This window comes from Mauremys mutica, chromosome 4 (genome assembly GCF_020497125.1).
Source record: "Mauremys mutica isolate MM-2020 ecotype Southern chromosome 4, ASM2049712v1, whole genome shotgun sequence".
Lineage (NCBI taxonomy): Eukaryota > Metazoa > Chordata > Testudines > Geoemydidae > Mauremys > Mauremys mutica.
The window spans coordinates 134,110,320-134,134,818 of record NC_059075.1 but is presented as its reverse complement, the minus strand read 5'-3'; the positions used below and the strand labels follow the sequence as shown (position 1 = coordinate 134,134,818).

Here is a 24,499-nt window from a genome sequence, read left to right as displayed (position 1 = left end):
CATGCAGGTTATAAATGCGTGCAATGGGAAGGCCTTCCCCTGCAGTGTAGCCATGCCTTCCCTGTCAGCAATTTGGGGCACATTTCATGCACTAAGCAAGGCTGGGCCCTCTTGGTGCTCAGAGGGGAGACCTAGAAGGAGAACACAGGTGCTGCAGGAAGCTGCACTGCCAATTCAGTTCTGTCATTCAGGTCAGAACCTGTCCCTGCCCCTGCCCCAGCGTAGCATTAAGGGGGACCAGCGTTTCTAGAACCGCAGCCTTGAAGACGAGATGCAAAACTAGGGCCCTGACTGCTTGCCAGGCCCACGGGCCTTATCCCAGGGGCTAGCTCATATGTCCCAACATTTCAAGGGGCTAAGGCAAGACACAGTTGGTCACCACCAATTCCTGCGGAGCCAAGCCTGCTGCAGCCGCTGGTCCCCATGCCTCGCCCACTGAGTCTGTGCCATGATCAGCTCCCACCCCTCCAGCCAGGCCCACCCAGGTTCAGCATCACTCCCCATCTGGAGCTCCCCTGCAGCCACTGAGCATGCCTGGTGGTGGGACTGAACATGCGCAGGAACGGGTGAAGCGGCTGCTCTCCCTGGCTCTGCCCCTGCCAATGGTCCGCACTGGGCGTAACATGCGTCTGGCTGCAAGCAGCACCAAATGCAGGAAATGTTCTACTTCAAGCAGGACAGGAGGCCAAAGCGGAACAGGCCTGTGAAACCAGGGACTGCAGAGTTGCCAACACTGTATTTCAAAAATAAGGGACTGTTTTCTTAGCACCCCCACCCCACCCCTCCTCCTGATTTAATTATTATTATTATTATTATTATCATCATAATCATTTTGGAATCTCCTGGAGGGACAGAGTCACCAGCACTGAGGTGCTCAAATGGGCCAATATACCCAGCATGCAAACACTCCTCAAACAGAGACGCCTCCGCTGGCTTGGGCACGTGTGCTGAATGAACGATGGGCGCATCCCAAAGGATATTCTCTACGGTGATATGGCATCTGGAAAAAGACCCAAACATTGCGTTTCAAGGATGTGTGCAAGCGAGACCTCAGAGAAATGGACATGGATGTAGACAAATGGGAAGATCACACTCAAGACTGCAGCCTTTGGAAACAAGAGCTAAACAAAGGTCTCTGGAGTTACGAGAGGAAACCGTCCAGCTTCTCAGAGGAGAAGGCAGAGGCAAAAGGCAGAGCCCAAAGGGTCGAAACATCACCTTTAAATGTGACAGATGCAGCAGAGATTGTCTCTCTCAAGTGGGTCTCTTCAGCCACGTTCGCAGATGTCATAAAACCAACTGAGTAAATTCTTTACCACTCGGGGCGCATACCTATGGTCTCTTGAGACTGAAGGATGTCTACTAGTGCATCATTTATAATAATGCTAAGCAGTACTCACCTACATTCGCCAGGGGTATTTCTGCTGCTTTCTGCAACTCCCGTTCTTGTTGTACAGAGATGAAAAAGCAAGGGACATCCCTTGTAATAAGGGCCTATTGGCAACCCAAGGCGAGAGGTGTGGGAGCTCATCACATAGCAAACTTCATCGCCCCTTCGTCTGCTGGTTACACTACAGAACTTCATGGATGTTGTTTTATATTGGCCATGCATGGGATTTGCGGGGGTTTTGAGTACAGACGCTGGGTCAGCTTCTGCTCTTGGCTACTGCGGTGTATTGAAAACTATGTCCAAATTACAAGCTGTCACTTTATGTTTCAGGGTTTTTCCTGCTCCTGCTTCCTGGATAGGGGGCTCTGTGGGGAAGTGTGCAATCTAGGCCAAACAGCAGTCTGTTTGCAGGCAGACAGCTTTGAATAAGGTGGGATGAGTTGTTCCTCTCTGGCTGTCTCTCTAGGTTTTATCCTTCCGAATGGTAAGAAATAAAGTTGCATTATGTTGCAAACTTCCAGCAAGAGTATTTATATTTTTCTCTAACTTATCTGTTTGTGTGATGTGAACATAGCAGTTACCTCGGCATAAAACCGTAGCAATGCCACTGACTTCACTGGATTTATATTGGGGAGAGAACAGAATTCTCCCTACAGACTTTAAGAGGTTCTGCTAACCATTTTGTAGGCTTTACTTTCTATTCTCCAAATGCAGCTACACCCATCTTCCTGTTAAGTATTCAGAGTAATGCAGGCCAACAGGTCTCTCCCGTACTAGGGAGAATTATAATCAAAACTACCACTAGAGGGCATTAAAATACTATTGTCCAGATCAGGGGTCAGCAACCTTTCAGAAGTGGTGTGCTGAGTCTTCATTTATTCACTCTAATTTAAGGTTTTGTGTGCCAGTAATACATTTTAACGTTTTTAGAAGGTCTCTTTCTATAAGTCTATATTATATAACTAAACTATCATTGTATGTAAAGTAAATAAGGTTTTAAAAATGTTTAAGAATCTTCATTTAAAATTAAATTAAAACGCAGAGTCCCCCAGACTGGTGGCCAGGACACGGGCAGTGTGAGTGCCACTGAAAATCAGCTCGAGTGCCACCTTCGGCACGCGTGCCATAGGTTGCCTACCCCTGGTCCAGATTCTCCTCTCACAGTGGGTTTACAGCTGTGGAGCTGTTGCTTGCAATCAACACCAGCAGAATGATTTCCTCATGTTTAGTGTAGTTGTAGCCATGCCAATCCCAGGATATTAGAGAGACAAGATGGGTGAGGTAATATCTTTTATTGGACCAACTTCTGTTGGTGAGAGAGAGAAGCCTTCGAGCACACAGAGCTCTGAAGAAGAAGAGCTCCGTGTGGCTCAAAAGCTCGTCTCTCTCTCTCACCAACAGAAGTTGGCCCAATAAAAGATATTACCTCACCCACCTTGTCTTCCTGATATTTAGTCATCTACAGGAAATGCCCATTTGCATAGTCAGTCACCCAGTTTGCGCACATATCATGGGTGGCTGAAGCCTGGCTGTTCACTGCCCTGCATCGAGCACAGTTATTTATACATATGCAAAGACAGAGTAAAACGCTGCTCTGGCACTTTGGTAGCTTTTCACACCCTCTTTGAACAGGTGTAGGGGGCTCCACAAGACGCAAGTCCACAGAGCCAGGCCCTGCACACGCAGGTGTAGGCGTGTATGCATTTTTGCACGTTGACCTTGGAGCTATGCGTGTAAATACCTGGCCCCCAGAATGTAACACTGCACCTAGTTGCATAGTAGTTGATTTCACAGGGTGAACAGCAAGATTGATTTTCCTTCCTGGTCAATACTGAGCTCACCTAAGTCATTATTTACTGCTCAGGCCAATAAATATTGCAGTTCCCCTCACCCGAAGACAAAAGGACCCATTGTGCACTCTGTCGGCTAGCACAACCCTATTGATTTCCCTGGGCTGCATCGGAGTAAGAGCAGAATTTGGCCTAGCCCCTGCTTATTGTCCATTACATTTGACTCATGGTCCAGAATTCCTGACCCAAACAACTGACAATGATGCAAGGGAGATAACACCAGGTCCAGGTGTGACAGAGCGAGGTCTGACCCCAGGGGATGAAGGGAGGATGAGAGCTGCTCTCTGGCTCTGTATCCACCACCCCTACAAGGCAGAATAGCACTAGGAGGGAACAGGGTCTATTTACACTGTATATGTTACAGTAGCCCCAGGAACAGAGAAATGTATCTAAGCAAGGGAGAGAACTGTGCATGGCTCGGAAAGCAGGATAGTGGGGATAAGAGGGCCAGCCTTAAGGATGAGAAATGACAGCAAATGTTTGGGGTCCCAAGTTTTAGCCCCAAGCTGGGCCCCCCAGCAGAATGAGTGGAACTAGAAGGAGTGGCCACATCCCACCCATTCTCCCTCTGCCTGCACAGAGGGGACTGGAGGGAGGCTAGTGAAAGCTGGTCTGGGAGCTGAGACCCTGACCATGAGGGGGAGGGAGCGAGAGGTGTGGGAGAGGGAGCAGGGTGGGGTGATGGGGAATAAGGAAATGGGAGGGGAAAGGAGAGACAGTGATGGGGAAGGAGAGGGAAAGAGTGTGAGCGAGACAATGAGGGGAGGGCAATGGGAAAAGAAGGAAAGTAAAAGTACGTGAGGACGAGGAGAGCGAGGGAAAAGGGAGCAGCAGGACGGAGAGAGCGGGAGAGATAGCGAAAGGGAACTGTATGTGAGAGGGAGAAAAGGAGGGAGGGGGGACCGTCCCTCCCAGGAAAGGCAGAGCGCGGCTCTAAGCATATTCACTGCCATTTCTGCAGTACTGTTTTCACCTTGTGCTGCCGGGCGAGTCATCATGCAGGGCCCAGGCGGGGATTGGCTGGCTAAAAATGCCTCTCTAATCTCCGTGCTGATCTTTACCCCCCTCCTCCCCATCTGCTGTGACCTTCCTGCCAATGTGCAGAGCGAGAGAAGGACCCAGTAGGCGTCCCTGGCAGCTGGATCCTATACAGTAGGGGAGGCAGCCAGCCTGCAGGGGCTTCTGCCTGACAGGTGCTGGGACCTCGCCTTTCCACCAGCCTCCCATGGTCTCCGCTGTCACTCCTCAAAGGTACGTCATGGGCATAGGCGCCGACTTATATGGGGCTCTGGGGCTTTAGCCCCATGAATAAATCCCAAGCAGGGGCTCTGCCCCACCAATGTTTTTTCTCCCCTGCTTGGAGCGCCCCCCCGCCGCTGCCGCCGCCGCCAGGGCTGCCCAGAGCCCTTTAAATCCCAGCCGCGGCTGGGAATCAGAGGGCTCTGGGCTGCCTGCTGCAGCGGGAAGCCCAGAGCCCTCTGATTCCCGGCTGCGGCTGGGATTTAAAAGGCTCTGGGCTCCCCGCGGTTGCAGGCAGCCCAGAGCCCTTTAAATCCCAGCAGCGGCTGAGATTTAAAAGGCTCTGGGCTCCCCGCGGTTGCAGGCAGCCCAGAGCCCTCTGATTCCCGGCGGCGGCTGGGATTTAAAAGGCTCTGGGCTGCCCGCCGCAGCAGACAGCCCAGAGCCCTCTGATTCCCGGCCGCGGCTGGGATTTAAAGGGCTCTGGGCTGCCTGCAAACGCGGGGAGCGCAGAGCCTTTTAAATCCCAGCCGCGGCTGGGATTTAAAGGGCTCTGGGCTGCCTGCAAACGCGGGGAGCGCAGAGCCTTTTAAATCCCAGCCGCGGCTGGGATTTAAAGGGCTCTGGGCTGCCTGCAAACGCGGGGAGCCCAGAGCCCTTTAAATCCCAGCCGCGGCCGGGAATCAGAGGGCTCTGGGCTGTCTGCTGCGGCGGGCAGCCCAGAGCCTTTTAAATCCCAGCCGCGGCCGGGAATCAGAGGGCTCTGGGCTGTCTGCTGCGGCGGGCAGCCCAGAGCCTTTTAAATCCCAGCCGCGGCCGGGAATCAGAGGGCGCTGGGCTTCCCGCTGCAGCAGGCAGCCCAGAGCCCTCTGATTCCCGGCCGCGGCTGGGATTTAAAGGGCTCTGGGCTGCCTGCAAACGCGGGGAGCGCAGAGCCTTTTAAATCTCAGCCGCGGCGGGGATTTAAAGGGCTCTGGGCTGCCTGCAAACGCGGGGAGCCCAGAGCCCTTTAAATCCCAGCCGCGCCCGGGAAGCAGCGGGCTCTGGGCTGTCTGCTGCGGCGGGCAGCCCAGAGCCTTTTAAATCCCAGCCGCGGCCGGTATTCAGAGGGCTCTGGGCTTCCCGCTGCAGCAGGCAGCCCAGAGCCCTCTGATTCCCGGCCGCGGCTGGGATTTAAAGGGCTCTGGGCTGCCTGCAAACGCGGGGAGCGCAGAGCCTTTTAAATCCCAGCCGCGGCTGGGATTTAAAGGGCTCTGGGCTGCCTGCAAACGCGGGGAGCGCAGAGCCTTTTAAATCTCAGCCGCGGCTGGGATTTAAAGGGCTCTGGGCTGCCTGCAAACGCGGGGAGCCCAGAGCCCTTTAAATCCCAGCCGCGGCCGGGAATCAGAGGGCTCTGGGCTGTCTGCTGCAGCAGGCAGCCCAGAGCCCTCTGATTCCCGGCCGCGGCTGGGATTTAAAGGGCTCTGGGCTGCCTGCAAACGCGGGGAGCGCAGAGCCTTTTAAATCCCAGCCGCGGCTGGGATTTAAAGGGCTCTGGGCTGCCTGCAAACGCGGGGAGCGCAGAGCCTTTTAAATCCCAGCCGCGGCTGGGAGTTAAAGGGCTCTGGGCTGCCTGCAAACGCGGGGAGCGCAGAGCCTTTTAAATCTCAGCCGCGGCTGGGATTTAAAGGGCTCTGGGCTGCCTGCAAACGCGGGGAGCCCAGAGCCCTTTAAATCCCAGCCGCGGCGGGGAATCAGAGGGCGCGGGGCTGTCTGCTGCGGCGGGCAGCCCAGAGCCTTTTAAAACCCAGCCGCGGCCGGGAATCAGAGGGCTCTGGGCTTCCCGCTGCAGCAGGCAGCCCAGAGCCCTCTGATTCCCGGCCGCGGCTGGGATTTAAAGGGCTCTGGGCTGCCTGCCAACGCGGGGAGCGCAGAGCCTTTTAAATCCCAGCCGCGGCTGGGATTTAAAGGGCTATGGGCTGCCTGCAAACGCGGGGAGCGCAGAGCCTTTTAAATCCCAGCCGCGGCTGGGATTTAACGGGCTCTGGGCTGCCTGCAAACGCGGGGAGCGCAGAGCCCTTTAAATCCCAGCCGCGGCCGGGAATCAGAGGGCTCTGGGCTGTCTGCTGCGGCGGGCAGCCCAGAGCCTTTTAAATCCCAGCCGCGGCCGGGACTCAGTGGGCTCTGGGCTGTCTGCTGCGGCGGGCAGCCCAGAGCCTTTTAAATCCCAGCCGCGGCCGGGAATCAGAGGGCTCTGGGCTTCCCGCTGCAGCAGGCAGCCCAGAGCCCGCTGCTTCCCCGCCGCGGCGGGGATTTAAAGGGCTCTGGGCTGCCTGCAACCGCGGGGAGCCCAGAGCCTTTTAAATCCGAGCCGCGGCCGGGAATCAGAGGGCTCTGGGCTCCCCGCCGCGGCTGGCAGCCCAGAGCCTTTTAAATCCCAGCCGCGGCCGGGAATCAGAGGGCTCTGGGCTGCCTGCGGCGGCGGGGAGCCCAGAGCCCTCTGATTCCCGGCCGCGGCTGGGATTTTAAAAGCTCTGTGCTCCCCGCGGGTGCAGGCAGCCCAGAGCCCTTTAAATCCCAGCAGCGGCTGAGATTTAAAGGGTTCTGGGCTCCCCGCCGCAGCGGGCAGCCCAGAGCCCTCTGATTCCCGCCGCTGGGATTTAAAAGGCTCTGGGCTCCCTGCGGTTGCAGGCAGCCCAGAGTCCTCTGACTCCCAGCCGGGGCTGGGATTCAAAGGGCTCTGGGATCCCCGCGGCTGCCAGCAGCCCAGAGCCCTTTGAATCCCAGCCTCTGTCCGCTGATTGCCCCCTCCCCAGACCCCTGCCCCAACTGCCCCCCAGAACCTCCACCCCCTATCTAAGCCCCACTGGTCCTTGTTCCCCAATTACCCCCTCCCGAGACCCCTGCCCCTAACTGCCCCTTGGGACCTCAGCCCCTATCTAAGCCTCCCTTCTCCTTGTCCCCAACTGCCCCCTCCTGAGACCCCACCCAACTTCCCCCCCGCAGGACCGCACCCCCTACCTGTCCCCTGATAAACCTCTTAGACTCCCATGCCTATCCAATTGCTGCCTGTCCCCTGACTGCCCCTTCGAACCTCTGCCCCATCCAACTCCCCCTGCTCCTTGTCCCTTGACTGCCCCCCGGAACTCCCTACCTCTTCTCCAACCCCCAAACCGCTTACTGTGCCACTCAGACCAGCGTATCTGGCTCCATGCAGCTCCAGACAGTTGCTGCCATGCTCCCCCATGGAGCCCACAGCCCTCTCCCACCCCCAGCACCTGCCTTCCAGATTTGAACACCTCAAAATTCAGGAGTGCTCAAGCTCGGTTTGGGCAGCTTTTACTTCATTTCTCCCAAATCAGTTTCCCCTGCAAGGTGCCAACTGAAGGTGTTGGAGAACAGAGAGATCAGGTGGCCTCCTAATGCCTGGAAAAGAGACAAAGGCCGGAGGAGGGAGTGTCAGTGCCTGTGCGGACTTCTGGGAAGTGCACGGTGTGGAAGGGGATGCTGTGATGCTTTGGAACATCTCCATACAAAGCCAGTCAGGACTCTGGGGGAGCCTCCTCTCTCGGAGCATACTGTCTCCAGGGCAAGAAGCTTACACCTTCCTGGGTCTGACCTCGGAGCATTCAGCATGCCCTTCCACGTCATGCACTTTCCAAAGTGAGTCTGCCCAGGCTGGTCCTGGGGCAACCAGAGGTCGCTGCACCCCAACTCTGCAGTCAGATGTGACTCTCAGCCAGACAGTAAAACAGAAGGTTTATTAGATGACGGGAACACAGTTTAAACAGAGCTTGTTGGTACAGAAAACAGAACCCCTCTGTCAGGTCCATCTTGGGGGGTGGGGAGCCCAGAACCAAGTTCTGGGTCTCTCCCAATTTCCCCAGCCAGCTCCAAACTGACACTCCCTCCTCTGGCCTCTGTGTCTCTTCTGGACAAGGAGGCCACCTGATCTCTTTGTCCCCAACACCTTCAGTTGGCATCTTGCAGGGGAAACTGAGGCACCCACACAGTATTCAGAGAAAATATTAAGAACATTCCCACTTCATCACAACAGATGCAACAAAATATAATACCGTATATTGAAGTAGGCAAGTGCTGCTTCTGACTTTCCACTTTTAATTGACCCTTGTAATCTTGTGGCGCTGACGCGTTGTAGCTTCATTTTATATCGGCTTACAGGGCGGGAGCGGGGGGGCACCACCATTTTGGGCCCCACCAAAAATTATACAAACCTGCCGCCTATGGTCATGGGCTGCGCTCTGATCCCTTGTGGGCAGCGGGACCATGGTTTGGGGCTGGCATGTCGGGCTTTTTAACCGGTGACTACACCGGCATGCCACGCTAACCGTGACTGGGATGAGGGGCCAGGACTGGCGGGGGGGCGTGTGGCTCGCACATTCCTCCAGTCGACCTGCTCTGCGACTCATCCTAGAAAACGCCTGGGAAGGGAGAGAGGAGGCTAAGGGAGGCCTGTAACTTTCCACTAGGATGGGCTGGTGTCAGGTGGCTGTGGAGAGCCGTTAAACAGGGTGAGGTCCTGCTCCTAATTAAGGGGCAGCTGGCATTTCATTCCTGTCCACACAGATGAGTACAGGAGTAAGACACACCGGGGCAGCTCCACTTGTGTTTCCACTACACACGCCTGTGCAGCAGGGAATTTCCTGCTCTGTTATCTGAAATTGCTTGGGGCTGCTCAGCTCAGAGGCCATTTACCTTACCCCCTTTGTGGCCTCCCAGAGTCTTTGCTGGCCTCAAAATGATCTAAGGCCCCAAGGCTCAGATATATGTGGAGCATTGTAACACTTCAATAAAGGGGCCAAAGACAGAAAATGACAATGAGGGATGTGTTGTCATAGGGGCTACATCTATAAGTCACTTACAGGACTCCAGTAGGAGCTGTGTGCACTCAGCATCTGGCAGCATCAGGCCTATAATGATTGTAGAAGGAGTAGAGAGCTTATAACGTATGTAGTATGTAATATCTACCATGGACAGTATTCTATAGTACAGGGGTAGGCAACCTATGGCACAGGTGCCGAAGGCGGCACGCGAGGTGATTTTCCGTGGCGCACACACTGCCTGGGTCCTGGCCACTGGTCCGGGGGGCTCTGCATTTTAATTTAATTTTAAATGAAGCTTCTTAAACATTTTTAAAACCTTATTTACTTTACATACAACAATAGTTTGGTTATATATTATAGACTTATAGAAAGAGACCTTGTAAAAACGTTAAAATGTATTACTGGCACACGAAACCTTAAATTAGAGTGAATAAATGAAGACTCGGCACAGCACTTCTGAAAGGTTGCCAACCCCTGATATAGTGTGTACTAAGAACACTGGGCTGTATATTATGCACCAAGAATCACACATTGAGCCTGTAAGATGTTACCTAAAGTCAAATCCTGGAAGATGCTGGTTAGAAAACCCCACACACCAACCTCGGGGACTCAAGGATGGGATGGGAGTGTCCCTATTACGGCTTCCCCTGCAGAGACCCCTCTGCACACCCCCACCATGACAAGAGCAGAAGGGCAGGACCTTGGGATCACAGGGAAGGATCTGCATATTTATGGGACTATGCCCCGGATCCATCAACAGCCCATGCAAACAGATTATTCCAGGGGAAAGAAGCTGTTGCTGGCTGGGATACACGCACCCCCAAATGTTGATCTTGCAGCAGACACATGCACTTGTTATGGGGCCATTTTCCATAGAACCAGAATTTGGTCCATAGAGCTACACAGGTGGCAGCCAAACCCCCACCTTTTTGGATGGCTGTGATTATGGTTTGCTCTCTCCCTTCTCCTGGGTGCCATCTCAGAGGTGAAAACCTGGCCCCGTTTTGAGATCAGCTGTTCTACAGTTAGGAAGTAGGCACCTGTGAGCATTCCAGCATCTGGCGCTCTCAGGTTGCTGCCTCTTTACATTCCCAGCCATTTCTGATGGGGTCACACAGAACATAGGAAACAGACTAGAAACAAAAATGTAAAACTGACCAGGCCGGGTTCCTGTCCCAGCTGAGTGAAGCACACAGGAAACAAACAGCACCAGTGGTGATGAGTATCTAGATTTTTAAAGTTCCTTCAGTTTGCATTAGGCCTTGCTGGCATCTGGTCTGCACTTGATTTGCGTGCCTGCTTCATGCCAGATCAGTTCAAGCTACATGACTTTGCCACTTACACCCTGGTGTAAATTATACAGCCAGGGCTTAGTCCTCAATCGCACCAACTTTCTGCCTCCCAGGATTCTGGGGCTGCCCAGAGGCTAAACCAGCCCCTAATATACATTAGTGTAGCCCCAGGGCTGCACTAAATTCTGCACAACATTGCCGCAATCCAGCCCTGCTTGCATCCGTTTGATGCTCTGTCCCTTCCCTGGCCTGCCCCCTAGGTGGATTGGAGGAAGTGGACTTCATGAAGCTGGAGCCACACAGAGGGGATTCAACCTGAATGGAGGCTCTGGCACTAGGTGTAAGAGACCATTGAATTGGGCCCCTGATTTCTGAACCAGACAGAAAGTCCCATATTAAGGCTTTTGGGAGCCTAAAATTAGCCCTTCCCAAAATCTGGATTCGGACTGGTATTCTAAATGTAGAATTTAGGCACCTTTCTCTGTAGCCTGAGTTTGAGGCCTGGACCCAGTGGGTTGAACTGTGCTCTCTCTTTCACTAGTGCAAACCAACAGTAACTCCACTGGAGTCACTGGGGTTACACTGGAGGAAGAATAGGCATGAGATGGGAATCAGGCTCAGTGCCTCTGATCAGCTACGGATGGTGCAGCAGAGCTTATTTTGTGCCAGGGCTTGGCAGGGCTGAGCCCCGCCACCTCTAGGCTTGGCAGGTCAGAGCCCCGGCACCTTTGGGCTTGCTGCATGTGTTATGAATTGCTTGAGCCCTGGCACCTCTTTCATCACAGATTAAGCACTGCGGTTAAGTGAGCAGAATTGAAAGATCCAGGGCAGAACAGTTCGCTGAGGCAAACAACTGGAAGACATTAAACAACCCAATAGACTAGGAAATTCCCCAGCTATGCCGGCAGTGGAGGGAGATGACACAAAAGAGATCAGCAGAAAATCCCCATCACTCCTTACCCTAGGCAGCTGTAGCAGGTATGATCATCCCAGGTCAGGCTGCCTTTGGCTGGCTGGTCTCCCTAGGCTGGCTTTGGTATTCGATCTGCGTTTCCAGTGTCAGAAAACCCCATCCCCTGACAATTGTTGTCTAGAGACTCTATGGCCTAGACATGTCAGCTGAATGCAGGTGCAGGCTCTGGCTGTAATCTGAACTGGCTTCTCCAGTGACACATTAGGCTCCGTCTTCAGGCTGCAGCCTGTATCAGAGACTCCAGGGTGCATTACTGCCTGCTGCTTAGTATCCATGGGCTCTCACTGGGCCTGTATCACATATCCCAGCTCAGTGCTGCTGACTCATGCTTAACATACACAGGCTGCAAGTGCAGGTAGTATTAGCAGCTGTCCTCTGTGGCAGGTGTAACCAAGGGGAGCCATTATCACTCTCCTTTCACACCAATACCGCTGCAGCATTGATCTGGGATATTTGTGTGGAGCAGGAGCTGGTAGGGGAGTCATCAGGGTCTCTCCGTGCACACACAGCAGGTGCATGGAGTGAGGAGAGCTCTCTGTGCCACTGCACTGGGAGCTCTGCTTCCTCGCTGGCCAATGGCAGTGCTGCTTGGCCTTTACGTTCTCCAGTCACTGGCCACACACAGTGCTACCCATTCACTTTCTCTGCCCTGTCTGTAAGAGGCTGGGCAGTGATTGCCTGCAATACCCTCCCCAGGTAACATGCCTATTGGGAAAGGGCTAAGCAGGTTCTACTGACTCACTATTGCAGGTAGTTACCTCCTTAGATACAAGGGAGGTGGGTGTGGCTCTCTGAGGAGAGAACAGGATCTAGGGTGCGGGCTGAGCCATCCAAATGGAGGAGCCCTGGGAGCAGGCAGGCCTGGGGAGAAGGTCTGAGCTGATCTTGATATTCTATTACTGTTACTTCCTTCATGAATAAAGCCAAAAGCCCAGGCAGGGGGTGCGTGGGCTGTGTTTATAGAGCAGGTCGGGAAAGGCACCTGCACGCACTCTTCTTAATGGTACAGACTCCTTTAGCTACTTTGCTTCACGAATGCAGGTCACTTCCACCTATTCATGGCACTTGCTCTGTTATTGATGCTATCACTGCGGCTATAGAAATGTGATAGCTCTCAAATAGAGAGATGCTAGTGGAGTCTGAGGACACTACCTGGACTGGCCTTTGTGGTTAAGACTTTACCAAGTCATCCTGGTTAAAATTCACCGCCTCTCTACCTCTGGTACTGACCTGGCCCCCATTGTTGGAGTATCTGAGCACCTTCCAGCCTCTAGGATAATTATGATCCTTACTCCTGCAAGCAGAGCAGGGCTATTGTCTGCATAGTACAGATGGGGAACTGAGGCACAGAGACTGAATGACTTGCCCAAGGTCACACAGGGGGCCTATAAACTGGGTCTTCCCAAATCTAAGCAATTACCCGAACACCCCCCCCCCCCCGCCCACACACACACTTGCACGCAGACTCCAAGCAAATGGGCTTTGTACAGGGAAATTCGATGGAGCTGGGCAGAGACAGGCAGGATTCAGTGCAGCCATAGACAGTTGTCTGAAATAGTAGCCACGCCCCATTTACATTGCCTTCATCTGAGTTTCCAGGCACTGGATCCATCTTGAGTGTAGCTTGAGTGAACACTGGGTCAGCCGATTCAGGCCCCACCTCCCTGCTGCCCAAGGAGATGGCTTGCTCAGGCAGTCCCATGGCTGGGAACTGGAAAAGGGAGCAAGAAGAGGTCTCTGAGGAAGATTAAAGCAACAAGATCATCAGCTCAGCCATATCAGCTGCCTGGTGAAATGGTGCTGACCACCCTGCTGGGCTGGGACCTTCCTGTCCCTTATCTGAGCTGTCTCCTCCAGTTGACAAGTGACTGTCACAACCGGTCAGGCCAGCCGACCTGATCTTTTTCAACCACGTTTGCTTTGGCCTTGTTTCCTGGAGGACTGGTGATTAATAGGTAGCTAGTGCTGATAAAGCTGCCCAGGGAGGCAGGAGAGACTTAATAGTGAAAGCATTGTGAAATGCAGGCTAGGTGGTTGCTGTGCATTGTGGGAAACTATCAATTAGCTACGGGTGAGAGAGAGAAAGAATGAGTGAGTAACAGAAGAAGAGAGAAAGGCAGGGGGAGAGCAGCAGAGAAATAAAGAGAATGAGAAAGACACAGAGAAAATGTGTCTACAATAAGACCCTGGAATTGCACCAGGTCTGAATTTAGCCCTAGGTGGAAACCGTTGCTGAAATGTTAATGGCCCTAAGTGGCTGGTTCCTGAACCTCTCCAGCTCGTCCCTCACAGAATCATTTTGGCACATCCATGCACCATGCACCCGCCAGCCATAGCTGTTCCCAGTGCATTTTCAGACTCCCGAAGCACCTCTCCCACAGCACCTAGTGTTGCTTCGGAGCGGTGTTTCTCAAGGGCCAGTCTGGGGACTGGCACCGGTCCCTGAGATCTCCCTGACTCCGATTAGGAAGGCCGCAGGCTGGTTCCTTGTATCAAAAAGCTTGAGAAACACTGGCGTAGAGCAAGGGATTGGATGTAGTTTCCAGGTGGAAGACAAGACGTTGTAGGATGGAGCTGGGAGAACTGGCTGATCCAGGGCAACTGGAATGCGCCTAGCTCCTTGTGCACACTAGGAAGAAAATTTTGCAGACAGCACTGTCTGTGCCAGATCTAATCTAAAGACTTTGTCCCAGGTGTTGCAACCAGCAAATACAATTGACGTTTGTGAAATGCCTAGGACAGCTGTTGAGTGCCGATACAAGGGTCAGGCACAGAGATCAAGGTGCTCCAGTGGTTTGCTGCTGTGCCTTTTTAAATAACACAGACAGGCCCAGAAGAAGAAAGAAAGGCTCAATTTTCACTCCAAGCAGCACGACCCTTGCATGCTTAGCATCTTGGAGCAGAGTTTTCTGCTCAGCAGTGCTCTCTGAAAGCCCTAAGGGCATCTGGGTATGAGAAGAATCACTAACCAACTCTCCGCAGTATAGGCTACCTTTGGGTTTCTCCTGTGTGTGGAAAGGTGGCTAGTGAACCATGCTAGCTGGGAAAGGCATGACGTCTGCAGCACAGTGCCCGGCTATGCCATGGACACAGATCTGGGAGCAACCAAGCGAGGTTCTCTGCTCCTCAGGAGGGTGGGCGGTGCAGCACCCCCTGTATGTCTCAGTGAACAGCAGGGGCGGCTCTAGGCATTTTGCTGCCCCAAGCACAGCAGGCAGGCTGCCTTCGGCGGCTTGCCTGCGGAGGGTCCGTGGGACCAGTGGACCCTCCGCAGGCACGCCTGCGGGAGGTCCGCCGATGCCGCGGGACCAGCGGACCCGCCGCAGGCAAGCTGCCAAGGGCAGCCTGCCTGCCGCCCTCACGGCGCCGGCAGAGCACCCACGCGGCTTGCCGCCCCAAGCACGCGCTTGGCGTGCTGGGGCCTGGAGCCGCCCCTGGTGAACAGAGCAATATTTCAGCAGCTTCGCAGGATGCTAAGTGCTCCTTTGCCTGCATGGAAGGGGCACACTGTAAGGTCAGGTGCAAGCAATGCAGGCAGAGCTGGGATTTGTTTGATCCCAGAATTGGCTTGTCCCAGCCTGGAAGGAAACACTTTCCAGACCAACCTGGCGACCTGCAGGCCACACAGCAGACAGCCAGGGCTCAGAGTGTGCGAATTTTAAGGCCTTCTTCCTGCCCCATTCAAGCCAATGGGAGCTTTGCTGAGAGCAGGATGAAGCACTTAGTGCTGGTGAAATGGGCCAGATTAGCAGCCCTGAAGATCAGAGTCCTCTGCCCACAGAGCTGATACAGCACAGCCCACAGAGCTGATACAGAATCTGTCCAGGTTAGTGGCTGGACAGATTCCTCTATGCTGACTCCACTACTTAGCTGTTATCCCTGTGCTGTCCGCGCTGGGTATTGACTGCACCTCACGCTTCACTTGCAATAGACACACAGCTTAGAGCAGCCAAGCATCTTGGTGGCCAGCACGCTGCCGGCGCTGCATAAATCATGCATCATAAATAGCAACCTGCCCCATGTGCCAGGGGAGCGGTGGGACATGGAGAGGTCTCATGGTTACAGTTGCCGAGGAACCACCTCCTCCGCTTGCTTGATAGCCAGAGACCAGCAGGGACCTACGCGGGAGAGAGGGTGGAGAAGAAGGAGCTGAAAACCAGCCCTGTGATTCCCATGATAATCTGGGGATTTCTTCAAACTGGAATGTACTGCCCCTGTGCGTGTCCCTCTGTCCACCGCCACTTTTCTTTCCTTCGTGAAAATAAATCACAGCTCTGGATCAGCTGTGGCAGTCAAGCGCAGCATGCAATTGCGTGGGGTGGCCTGAGGGAAATAGGTCTGGGGAGTCTCTGTCCAGCTCTGAGTGGGACAAAAGTTCCCGTGGCTAAAAACGTCTCTGCCTTCGGGACTGACTGACCTCTTTGTTGGCAGTCCCAGCAGACAGGTCAAGGAAGGGGGCTGACCTGCCCTCTAGCATTGGTCCTTCCAGATCAGGGTTGAGGCCCATTGCCCTGAAATAAGCTCACCAAGCCTGACCTGCAAGCATAGGCATAGTTTGACTTCTCTTTGGGGAGGGGGGGCAGCTCCAGCCAAGCCAGTGGGGCATGCGTGGGGGGGGCAAGTTCCACGCCTGCCCGAGCCTTCCATTCCCCCACACACACCCCAACTATGCCCAGGCCTGCAAGCATCCCCAGCTCGGCATTCCCAGCTCTGGGCCTTTGCACCTGACTTTCAGAAGTACCAAGCACTTAACTCCACTGGGCATCAAGGGGAGCTGTGGGCGCTCCGTGCCGCCACTGAGAACTATGCCCAAAGTGCCTCCCATTGGGCACTCAAAAACTCAGCACCCAAATTCAGAGGCCACTTTCAGCCACGCTTAGCCTTAGTCCTCTGGGAAAACACAAGAGGAGCTGGAAGAAATCTTGCTTCCTAACATCACTAACATGAGGGGCCCTGGATTTTGGCCCAGGCATTTGACCAAGAGTCCCTTCGGAACAAAGGAGAAGCTGTACCCAGCTGTAAGGCCTTCTATATGCAGGGCCCATTGTCTCACTGACGGGCGCTGCGAGGATCTGCATTGCACTGGCATGCTGCGCTTTGCATGTATAAACACTGCTGGAGCGTGATGGAGTTCATTTTATTCCTGTCAGCAGTGTGACACACAGGCCGTGGGATGCCAGGGCAGGATGGTTTGTGGTACTGGGGAGATAACGTTTACAATCTCGCTCCAGACTGAGACCTCCAAACTCATTGCACGTGTGATCTAACCCAGGCTTTGACGGCTGAAAAGTTAGCACTGTGCCTCAGCACCCCTCTGCGTCCCACCACTTTACCCCGCAGGGATATTTGCCTTCCTTGAGTTTTCTCTCCCCTCGCTTCTGCCAGTAGCAGCGGGGCCTTAGTTCACAGGAAACTTCAAGCTGGGAAATCCAACTGCAGCCATGTTGGCAGCATTTTTTGCAAAGCGAGGCTGGAACCTGTCGGTTTGTGGGAGGGCAACACTGTGGCGCTGTAAGACAGGCATTGGCGAATCTGCCAGCCCCTTTCCTCTTTGGATCGGGACTGAACTAGGTCAGCCTCGTGCTAGGAGCTGCTTTTGGACAACACATAAAACAGTGTCATGACTACTCATGATCATTACTGATCCCGTGGCACTTTCTGCAGGAGTAGGAGTGCTAATCCCAGCATGCCACTCAAATTCCAGTTCAGGCCATCCCGCTCTGCTTTTCTTAATGATCTCCCTGTATGTCCCTGTATGCAATCGAGGGAGGTCCCGGATGACTGGAAAAAAGCTAATGTAGTGCCCATCTTTAAAAAAGGGAAGAAGGAAGATCCAGGGAACTACAGGCCAGTCAGTCTCACCTCAGTCCCTGGAAAAATCATGGAACAGGTCCTCAAGGAATCAATTCTGAACCACTTAAAGGAGGGGAAAGTGATCAGGAACAGTCAGCATGGATTCACCAAGGGCAAGTCATGCCTGACTAACCTAATTGCCTTCTATGATGAGATAACCGGCTCTGTGGATGAGGGGAAAGCAGTGGATGTGCTATTTCTGGACTTTAGCAAAGCTTTTGATACAGTCTCCCACAGTATTCTTGCCAGCAAGTTAAAGAAGTATGGGCTGGATGAATGGACGGTAAAGTGGATAGAAAACTGGCTAGATGGTCGGGCTCAACGGGTAGTGATCAATGGTTCCATGTTTAGTTGGCAGCCGGTATCAAGTGGAGTGCCCCAAGGGTTGGTGCTGGGGCCGGTTTTGTTCAATATCTTCATTAACGATCTGGAGGATGGTGTGGACTGCACCCTTAGCAAGTTTGCAGATGACACTAAACTGGGAGGAGTGGTTGATACGCTGGAGGGTAGGGATAGGATACAGAGGGACCTAGACAAATTAGAGGATTGGGCCAAAAGAAATATGATGAGGTTCAACAAGGACAAGTGCAGAGTCCTGCATTTAGGACGGAAAAATCCCATGCACTGCTATAGACTAGGGACCGAATGGCTGGGCAGCAGTTCTGCAGAAAGGGACCTAGGGGTTACAGTGGACGAAAAGCTGAATATGAGTCAACAGTGTGCCCTTGTTGCCAAGAAGGCTAATGGCATTTTGGATTGTATAAGTAGGGGCATTTCCAGCAGATCGAGGGATGTGATCATTCCCCTCTATTCGGCACTGGTGAGGCCTCATTTGGAGTACTGTGTCCAGTTTTGGGCCCCACACTACAAGAAGGATGTGGATAAATTGGAGAGAGTCCAGCGGAGGGCAACAAAAATGATTAGGGGGCTGGAGCACGTGACTTATGAGGAGAGGCTGAGGGAACTGAGATTGTTTAGCCTGCAGAAGAGAAGAATGAGGGGGGATTTGATAGCTGCTTTCAACTACCTGAAAGGGGGTTCCAAAGAGGATGGATCTAGACTGTTCTCAGTGGTAGAAGATGACAGAACAAGGAGTAATGGTCTCAAGTTGCAGAGGGAGAGGTTTAGGCTGGACATTAGGAAAAACTTTTTCACTAGTAGGGTGGTGAAGCACTGGAATGGGTTACCTAGGGAGATGGTGGATTCTCCTTCCTTAGAGGTTTTTAAGGTCAGGTTTGACAAAGCCCTGGCTGGGATGATTTAGTTGGGGTTGGTCCTGCTTTGAGCAGGGGGTTGGACTAGATGACCTCCTGAGGTCCCTTCCAACCCTGAGATTCTATGATTCTATGATATGTCCTAAACTGGTGAGCTGCATTGCTATATGTTGTTAAAAAGCCTCTGCATCCCACCTGGGAGGTGGCTGCATTTCGGTGGGGAATGAAGTACCTCCTATATCCCTTACCTGTTTCACAAGGGAGTTATGAGACTAAACTGCTAAGTGCTTTGAGATCCTTGGAAGAGAGATGTTATAAAATGTGCTAAAAACTTTCATTATAATCACAGCTCAGCAGCAAGCTATCCTGCTCATCCTCATACATAGGACAGACACCCCTACCTTCCCCCACCCTATGTGCCTGCTGCTCAATTGCCATATATGGGCCAGGAGGGGAGGTGGAAGTTATTACTTATGATTTATTTGTATTGTGGTACTGCCTAGGAGTCCCAGTGTTGGACCAGGACCCCATTGCGGTAGGCGCTGTACAAAAAGACAGTCTCTGGCCCCAAGAGCGTCCGATCTGAGTATTGTACAGTATGGGTAAAGGGACAGAGTTTATCTTGGTGTGGAAATGGGAGTGGGCAGACTGGGGCAGCAGTCTAGTGAATAGTGCATAAACCCAGAAGTCAGGAAACCCAGATCTGGCCCTGCTACACTGTGTGGTGCTGGGTGAGTTCTTTTACCTCAGTGCCTATATTTCTCCTTCTGTGCTTTCTGATCTACAGCTAGAAAGCACCCATAGAAGTGCTACGTATTATTACTGAGGGCACAATTAAGTTTGACAGGGCAAGAATGGCAGCCTGTTATAGAACACAGATAGGAGATGGGGGTAAGGGGCAGAGTTAAGGTTAACTGAGAATGCCCTGCTGCTTCTGTGATTAATTTCGCTGTGCTAATTTTGCATTGAAAAGATTTAAAAAAAATACTTTTGCTGGAAATAAACACATGCAAGCTTCAAATGGGAGTCAGGCCCCTAACCTGCTTTGGCACTTTTGGGAATCCCATGAGACACCAACTTGCATCTTTAGGTGCCTAAATACCTTTGTCAACCCGACCCCTTAAGAAGCAAGCAGTTTGCAAATCAAGGGCTTGGTTTACCATTTCCCTGCACCTTAGGCCATCATTTTCACCACTGCAAAGTGCAGGGCCGGCTCCAGGTTTTTTGCCACCCCAAGCAAAAAAAAAAAAAAGCCAGAATGGCGCCGCCGAAGCAAAAAAAAAAAAGAATGCCACCCCTTGAGAAGTGCCGCCCCAAGCACATGCTTGGGACACTGGTGCCTAGAGCTGGCGCTGGCAAAGTGCGTGCAAAACGCAGCCGTTCCAGTGGACATCACTGCACAAGTCCCAGGCCAACAGAACCCGAGCCTAGCTACCCCCAGCGGGAATCGGTAGCAGAGCTGAGATCTTGGGCAATAAGCGAGTTTCCTTTCCAGCCCTCACAAACACAGAGCATTCCACAGAGCATTGTGCAGCCAGCCGGTTTGCAGAAAAATCGAGTCCTTTATGTCCAGGCCGTGCCCCGGAAGGAGCTCTGGAGGATGCCTTTAGGGCTGGTTATTAGCAAACAAAAGGCAGATTGTTTTGGTGGGAGCCAGGCTTCTGGCAGCACCTGCACAGCGCCGGAGCCCTTCACAATGTCTCGCTTTCTGAGTAATCACTGCAGAGGGCCCAATTATCCACTGTTCCTAATTAGAGATGCAAATAGCCCTGCGTTTGCATTTTTGCTGCAAGAGGGAGAGGGCTCTTGGGATCAGCAGCTGGCTGTGCACATCCTTGGCTGGAAGATGGAGGCAGCTCAGGGAGAAGGGCAGCAATGTCCCAGAATAACCCCAGGGGCCCTAGAGTCACCCACAGTGTGATCTGCCCCTGACCTGGGTGCAGTACGGAGCATGCGCAGCCTTTGCCCTGGATTTATGGCAAGCCCTGGGCTGTGTTCTCTTGTCTCCTGCTTGCAGGATCAAATGCGAGCCAGACCTGAGGGTAGCAGAGATGGGAAAAGAGTCAGCCCAGATCATCTGTCGCTGATGTCCATATCATGCATCTTTTAAACGTTCTAGGATGGCACGTTTGAAGAATAAATCAGACGGGTGTTAGAGGAGACCATGCAAAGTTCATTATTTAGGGTGGAGCCTGCCTCCTCATCACGCCTTCCCTTCCTCTTTGACCCATGCACCCAGACAGCAGCAGAGCCTGAACACCCATGTTAAACTGGGGACTGCCTTACAGATCAGGGCCTGCCACTGGGCTGGCATTCCCTGTGGGCCACGGGTCTCAGAATCCGGAGTATGACCCTCCCCCTCCCCCTCTCCTATCCTGCCCTCTTGGGAAGCTGACCCAGTGACTGGGCTAAGGAGGAAGTTGTGCGTGAGTCACTGTTGGCAAACAAAGCAAACCTGTCCCCACTCCTCTGGTGTCTGAATTCCACCTTCATTAAGTAGGTTCCATTATGTGGCAGCTCCTGACCCAGCCAGTCATATGGTGGTAACCTGAGCACCCCAAGAGGAGCTAGTTTTGCCTGAGCTTTGGCAAGGTGTGGAGTCAGTTGCTGAAGCTCTGACAATACAGCAGGGCTGGACCCGTGCCTGTGTGGACACCAGGATTTACTCATACAATTCAACGGGTGCAGTGAAGGCTTCCCATACAGTTCTGTGCTGTCTGTCTTGAGCTGAGGTGCCCCTGCAATGCCAGTTCCAGTATCCCCTCCCCAACAGATCTACCAACGCACCTCCTGCTCTGCAGCTCCCCCTCCTAAGCCAGTCTTGGGCCCTACCACAAGCATGTGCCGAAGGTTGTAGACTGGGAAGGCATCCTCCGGGAGAAGGGAACCAGGCCACAGCAATAGCCAGGAGAGGAAAGCCTGCTCTGAGAAGACTCATCACCCATTCCTAAGTTCTCCTCCTGCTTCCTGGTGACGTGACACACTTCTGCTGCAAGCCCTCGGTCCTCCTCATCACAGAAAGTTAAATCCATGAAGCCAGAGTCACCTAACAGCAAGGTGCAGTCTCCCAAGCCAGAGGCTGTGGAACGAAGCGGTGGCTGTATGGCCAAATGGCACTGTGGTGCGCAGCCCCTACAGGGCCGGCTCTAGACCCCAGCACGGCAAGCACGCGCATGGGGCGGCCCTTTCTCAGGGGGGCGGCAGGCTGGGCCGGCGGACCTGCCGCAGTCATGACTGCGGAGGGGGCACTCGTCCTGCGGCTCCAGTGGACCTCCCGCAGGCATGACTGCGGACGGTTCGCTGGTCCCGCGGCTCAGCTGGACCTCCCGCAGGCATGCCTGCGGCAGCTCCAGCAAAGCCGCCGGACCTGCGAACCGTCCGCAGCTGCGGGAGGTCCAGCCGAGCCGCGCGACCAGCGGACCCTCCGCAGTCATGCCCGCAGGAGGTCCGCTGCTCCCGCGGCTCCGGGGCGCCTCCCCGGCATGACTGCTTGGGGCGGCCAAAAACGTAGAGCCGCCCCTGAGCCCCTAGCCCTGACAGTTCCAAGTGGAGACATTGAGAGTGAATACAAAGAGAATAGCGCAGGGAGATGGACTGAGGAGCCAATCAGTGAGGAGAAAGCTCAGAGCAAACCCTGCGTGGCCTGAGCAGTGACATTCCCCAGGAAAGTGATGGTGTACAAGTAGCCTCTTCTGCTCAGCACTGCTCTTTGTCGTGTATCTTCATCTCAGATCTTCTGGCACTACTGATCAAATGGGGCCTTTGCTGGCCATAGCAACCCACCTACGGGAAAGGGAACTCCATTCTACTCTGCCTCCTGTGTCGAACTGGCCGATAACTTCTCATTTCAGAATCTCCGTGGCTGGCGATGGCGGGAGTGGCAAATAGAACCCAGTGGAGTTTGTTAAAGAATTTGTTAACTCTCGCTAATCCTGAGACTCTAACCCAGATCTATAATTAACCAACAAAGCTACACGCTGTCAGGTTTTCAACCAGGGCCAGCTTTAAGCCGATTCACCTGATTCCCCAGAATCAGGCCCCACGCCGAAGAGGGCCCCGCACCCGTGCCTAAGAGGGCCCCACTCTGGGGGTCTTCGGCAGCATTTTGGCAGCAGGGGGGTCCTTCAGTGCCGCGGAAAACCCAGAGCAGACGCCCCGCCGCCGAGTATTCTAATGGGGCCCGGCAGGTCATAAAGCTGGCCCTGTTTGCAACATCACCTCATGCTCACTAGGGACTTCACTATTGCTGTAGACCAGGAGTAGGCAACCTATGGCACGCGTAGGCACACGAGCAACCTATGGCACACAAGCTGATTTTCAGTGGCACTCACACTGCCCGGGTCCTGGCCACCAGTCCAGGGGTCTGCATTTTAATTTAATTTTAAATGAAGCGTCTTAAACATTTAAAAAACCTTATTTACGTTACATACAACAATAGTTTAGTTATATATTATAGACGTATAGAAAGAGACCTTCTAAAATGTTAAAATGTACACGAAACCTTAAATTAAAGTGAATAAATGAAGACTCGGCACACCACTTCTGAAAGGTTGCTGACCCCTGCTGTACACTTTACGTGGAAGGTGCCCAGATACTACAATGATGGGCAGCAGTATAAAACCCTAAGCTAAATAGATTCTTTGGGATAATGGTATTTTACATTTCTAAAACCTTTCATCCTGAAAGATCCTCAAGCACTTGATATACGCTATATGCCTAGTGCTGCTGAAATGCAACCACCTCTGAGGAGGAGAGTAGCCACCCAAGGAAAGAGGGAAGTGCAAGTCAAGGACACTGGCTTATATGCATTTAGTGTTGTGTGTGTGTGTTGAGTGAATGACAACCTGAAATGAGGAGGCTGGGAAACAGGAGGCCAGCTGAAGGGTGCTGACGACAGGGAGGCCCACTCATTAGGAAGTCAAATGTGCTCTTCGGAAGAAAGATGAGACTGCGACTGAGAAAGGAGCCACACAGGACCGGGTTTATGTTCTCAGAACAACTTGATCTTCAAGCTCCTGAACAACACAACAACCCTGGCCATCTGAACAGCTTCCCTATTGCAGCTGCTTCCTGGGGCAGGTTCTAGTACTTAGCCTAAAACACCAGCCTCATATTAGCTTTAATGTCCTGTGTGCCTCCCGTTAGCCAGGCTGGAACATGAGAGAGAGGCATTAAAGCAGCTTTAGAGCAGAGGGGACATTGTCCCAGCTCCTGTCTCCAGCTCCAGCAGAACATCTTCCCTCCATGGGTCTCAGCCCCTCTCACCAGGATTCACCCTGCCACTAGGGCTAGCCCCTATGGCCCAATCCCAGCCTGGTGTATTGTCTCCTTGTTTGGAAGGTGGATTCCGTAGGCTTCCGGTGGAGTCTCCTTGCTTTGTTCTCTTTTGTGCCTCTCGGTCCCCGCTCCTTTGGCTGGTGAAGTGAGCTGACTTGACATCCCTGGATGCCTCTGCACATCCACAGAGCAGGTTCAGCATGGGCAGCAGCAGGGCAAGCTTCCCCAGTGGCACCCCCTGCTCGAGTGCTGGCCTGAAGGAACCATCTCTAGAGCTCATCACCATCATCTCAGAGACTGGCTAGAGGACCGGATGTGATGATGGGGGCACCCGTGCATTGGGATCAGGACTCAGACCCACCAAGCTCACTTCACACAGGCTACCAAGCAGTGATCAGATGGTCATAAAATTTCCTCAATACCAGCTTGATCTGGATTCACACTTGCGATTTAAAGAGACAAAATTCTCTCTAGCCTATTGCCAATCCCCTGAGCTACGCACAGGGGCGGCTCTAGGTTTTTGGCCGCCCCAAGCAGTCATGCCCGGGAGGCGCCCCCGAGCCGCGGGAGCAGCGGACCTCCCGCGGG

The 24,499-nt window shown here is 53.3% G+C and overlaps 1 protein-coding gene across 1 annotated transcript in view; it reads left to right on the top strand.

Moving 5' to 3' along the window:
• The first annotated feature begins 4,315 nt into the window (after window positions 1–4,315).
• PACSIN1 (protein kinase C and casein kinase substrate in neurons 1) overlaps window positions 4,316–24,499 on the top strand; it is a 65,985-nt gene continuing 45,801 nt past the window's right edge. The window contains exon 1 of the mRNA XM_045013934.1: window positions 4,316–4,491. The gene's annotated coding sequence lies outside the window, so the exon portion shown is untranslated. The remainder of the gene's footprint in view (window positions 4,492–24,499) is intronic.